This window comes from Myotis myotis, unplaced genomic scaffold, assembly GCF_014108235.1.
Source record: "Myotis myotis isolate mMyoMyo1 unplaced genomic scaffold, mMyoMyo1.p scaffold_m19_p_2, whole genome shotgun sequence".
In the NCBI taxonomy this organism is placed as follows: Eukaryota; Metazoa; Chordata; class Mammalia; order Chiroptera; family Vespertilionidae; genus Myotis; species Myotis myotis.
In genome coordinates, this window is record NW_023416324.1 from 99,059,196 (window position 1) to 99,063,826 (window position 4,631).

At 45.7% G+C, this 4,631-nt stretch overlaps 1 pseudogene; it reads left to right on the forward strand.

The window, feature by feature from the left end:
- The first annotated feature begins 2,345 nt into the window (after window positions 1-2,345).
- Window positions 2,346-2,727, forward strand: LOC118675487 (annotated as a pseudogene).
- Window positions 2,728-4,631: the final 1,904 nt, after the last annotated feature.

Sequence of the window (4,631 nt, forward strand, 5' to 3'; positions counted from 1 at the left end):
GATAGTCAGTCTTCTCTTGCCCTCAAAGACTATGCTTAGATGACTTCTGCCAGACTTTAAGAAACAGTTTATTCCTGTCTCTAAGGGAAAATAATTAAATAGGGAAAATGAGAACAGAAAGAGAAGAAACTGCAATATTTACAGATAATAGGATCATCTGTAAAGAAAAAATAGGGGCTTATTTAAAATGCAAACACATACTTCCAGTCAAGTAGGCAGAGTAGGTAAATGCAGTGCTCACCTCCTCCCACAACCCGTCAACATTACAACTAAATTACAGAACAATCATCATTGAGAACCACCTGAAAACTAGCTGACAGAGTTTTCATAACTAAAGATACACAGGAGTCACAATGAGACTGGTAGGAGGGATGGAAATCCAGAATGGGCAGGTCCCATAACTCGTGCACCAAAAAGTTGCTGGTTTGATTTCTGGTCAGGGCACATGCCCAGTTGTGGGTTTGGTCCCCAGTTGGGGTGTATGTGAATGTGTGTGAATGTGTGTGTGAGAAGCGGGGGGCGGGGGGGGGGGGAGGAGAAACAGTCAATTTTTCTCTATCACATTGATGTTTCTCTCTCTCTCTCTCTCTCTCTCGCTCTCGCTCTCGCTCTCGCTCTCGCTCTTGCTCTCGCTCTCGCTCTCTCTCTCCCTTCCTCTCTGAAAACAAAAAAAGAAAAGGAAATGAGAGGGATATCTGAGCTGTGGAAGTCCTTCGTGATAAGCAAAGGGTCCCAGCCCTACACCAGGACTCCAGCGCCAGATGAGACATCCCCAAACTTATGGCTGTGAAAACCAGCAGAGACTGTGGCTGAGTGAGCCGGAGGCTGCTGGGGACCTAAGCACTGCAGATCTTAAAGGGTCTGTGCGCAGCTTCACTTGCTCACAGACTCACTCACTCAGCTCCAGCGCTGGGGCTGCAGCTTGGAAAGTGCCAGGGACATACCGGGAAGAAGTATATTATCTGGTTTCAAATTGAGGGCTAGAGGGGCACCTCTACTTTCGACAAAAGCGATAATTGTTTCCCCATCCAGTCAGCAGGTGCAGGTGGACACCAAATCTGAGTCTCCATTAACTTGGCTAACACCATTCACCTACCCTGGTTATTCCTGAACACTTGTGACCTGCTAGAACAGTGGTTCTCAACCTTGGCTGCACATTAGAATCACCTGGGAATCTTTTTTAAATCCTGATTTCTGGGCCTCATCCTCCAGAAATTCTGTTTCTTTGTTACTAATGTTGTGGTCCCACCCCATAAAAAAGAAACAGAATTTCCGGAGGATGAGGCCCAGAAATCAGGATTTTAAAAAGATTCCCAGGTGATTCTAATGTGCAGCCAAGGTTGAGAACCACTGTGCTAGAACCTCTTTCATTGGTGATTCCACACAAATTGACGGCCTTGGTTCAAGATGCAGACTTTACTAAAATGTCTCAAAGATTCACCAACTAGGGACAAGCAGTGTCTGGCCTCAGCATGCCCCATAACTCTTACTAAGCGGCCCAAAGCCCTGCTCTAGTGGCAGTTGGTCTTGGGTCACAGTTCAGCTTCTCACAGCCACCTCCAATCCCAGCACGGGCATCAACCATCTCCTACCAGGTGGCCCCAGGCCAGGCACAGGCAGTGGCTGACCGTGGCCTGACTAGAGTACCTCCCAAGAGGCCCCAGAATCAACATACCCAATGGCTGGTTTCAGACCAAATCAGAGCACCACCCACTCACCTCCACAAACAACACACCCAAAGGAGGGACTTGGCAGGCTCCAGAGCCCCGCTGAAGCAAATCCCTATCCATGTGGTCAGCCCTGCACACCAACTCATATGCTGGACTCACGGCCATTCCTCACAGCCAGTCGGTTTGAGGGCCATTCCCTCTTACTGACATTGTAACAGCAATCAAGGCCCAACTGCAATAGGGGTGCAACAATCTACACACAAGGAACAGCCATGCAGCACCCAGCACAGGTGACAAGGGGTTGCATCCCTGGGCCCCACAGAACACCTGCTACAGTAGGTCACTCTTGTAAGACTGGAAGATACAGCAGCTCTACCTAATACATAGAAAAAAACACAGGGAGGCAGCCAAAATGAAGAGACAGAGAAACTTGTCCCAAAGAAAAAGACAAATCTCCAGAAAAAGAACTAAATGAAAATGAAACAAGCAATCTAACAAATGCAGAGTTCAAAACATGGGTTATGAGAAAGCTCAATGAATTTAGTGAAAATGTCAACAATGACATAGGAAACATAAAATTGGAGATAGGACTTTGGTGCAACTTTCCAGCAGAGTGGAGTGCTCCTCTGTACTGCGGCGCTTCTAGAGGAGAGGCGGGACCGCGGAACCGCAGCTATGACTGAGGCTAGGGTAAACCCGCAGGCCTACCTCTCGCAGATGCCCACCTCACCAAAAAACGATTGGACTTCATTCAGTAGTCATGTAACTACAAGCAGCTTCAAAAAGGAGCCAATGAGGCCACCAAAACCCTTAACAGGCATCTCTGAGCTCATTGTGATGGCTGCAGACGCAGAGCCCTAGAGATCATCTTGCACCTCCCTTGCTGTGTGATGACAAGAATGTGCCCTACCTGTTTGTGCACTCCAAGCAGCCACTGGAGTGGGCCTGTGAGGTCTCCAGGCCTGTCGTCTCCTGTTCTGTCACCATCAAAGAAGGCTCACTGCTGAAGCAACAGATCCAATCCATTCAGCAGTCCATTGAAAGGTTCTTAATCTAAACCTGTGGCTTCTGCCCCTGGGGTTGTATATCATATTGTCTGTGTTAGCCTGTAGGATTTCCAGCTACCTTCTATTGTTATAAAATATTGTAGTAGTAAATCTGATTTTCATATTTTTTGGAAAAAACACACAACAGGAGACAGAAACATTTCCAAAGAACCAATCAGATATAAAGAATACAATAACTGAAATAAAGAATACATTAGAAGGAATCAACTTCCCTAACCTGGCAAAGGAAATAGACATCAAGTCCAGGAAGCTCAGAGAGTCCCAAACAAGATTAACCCGAAGAGGCCTACACCAAGACACATCATACACATCATAATTAAAATGCCAGAGGTTAGAGACAAAGTGGGAATCATAAAAGCAGCAAGGTAAAAAAGTTAATTACATACAAGGGAGCTTCCATAAGACTGCCGGCTGATTACTCAATAGGAATCTTGCAGACCAGAAGGGATTGACACGAAATGTTCAAAGTGATGTCGATCTATAATTGTATAGATCTACAACTATATCTATGTCAATAGGTATGCACTTTGTTGCCATTATTTTTGCTTCTGAAAACAATGCTAGAGTATTATTATTTACTATTTCTTTTACTTTAAAAGGAATGGGACTGCTGGATTCAATGGTACATGCAATTAAAACATATTATGGAAAATTTCAGACATATACAAAGTAGAGATAATGGTTAACATAATGAACCTCCATGGACCCATCATCCTGCTTCAACAATTACCAGAACATGAGCAATCTTGTTTCTTTTAAATGCTCTTTTCCCTCTCCTTCTCGCCACCTCTAACACACACTGGATTATTTAAAGCAGGCTGGATATATTTTTAAGGTCGAGACAAGATTTCCTGACATGCAAGATGAAGCATGTAAAAGAGAAAGAGGAGTCAGTTAGTTCCAAGATTGTTAAACTGGGCAGAGGAAAGGCTGGGGTGGCCATCCGCTGGTGTGGGTGGAAATCAGGTGCTTGGTTTCCATCTGATCACACAATCTTTAAAGATGGAGAACCTTCATCGTTATGGTCAGAGGGATCTGTGATGATGGAGTAAGAGTTGGAGAGATGCAATGTTGCTGGCTTTGAGGAAAGGACCCAAGAGCCAGGGAATGAGGGCACCCTTCGGGAGCTGGAAAAGGCAAGGAAATGAGGCTTCCTGGAACCTCCAGAAAGGAACACAGTCCTTCTGACACCTTGAAGTTAGTTCACTGAGTTCATGTTGGATTTCTGAGCTTCAGATCTGTAGGGAGATATAATTGCATTGTTTAAGCATCAAGTTTGCAGTCCTTTGTTATAGCAGCAAGAGAACATGAACACTCCCTCCTACATGAAAGGGTGGAAGGTAAGGGGAAGCGCTGAGGGGGCTGAGAAGCAGCCTGTGACATAAGAGAAAAATGAAGAGGAGGAGACGGCAAGAGATGGGCCATATGTTGCCGATTGGTCACATAGGATGAGGACAGAAATTCGGCCTTTGGACTTAGGAAGGCGGTGGGTAATTCTTTTGAAGAGCTTTCTGCAAAGGGAAACCAAAAAACAGGACGGTAATTAAGAGATGTTTGTTGTCATTATTCAAAATGGAAAAAGTGACAGTATGCTTGTAAGCTGATAGGAACGATACAGAGGAAGTGAGAATTGAGGAGAGGGGAGTCGGTGGAGCGCTGCCCTTGAGTAGCAGCACAGGGTCCAGTGCAGTTAGAATCAGCTTTTCAGGAATAAGAAGGGCAAGAGGTGGGAAAGCAGAGTATGTGGGTATGGTTGCTGGTAACTGGGTGGCTGTGGTGTTTGCCCAGTTTCCTCAGTGCTGTTGAAAGATGGGCAGAGGGCTGGGATATTTGCAGAGAGAAGATGTGGAATAGTCCTCCAGGAGATAGGGAACCGGATGGACTAGGGAAGCCC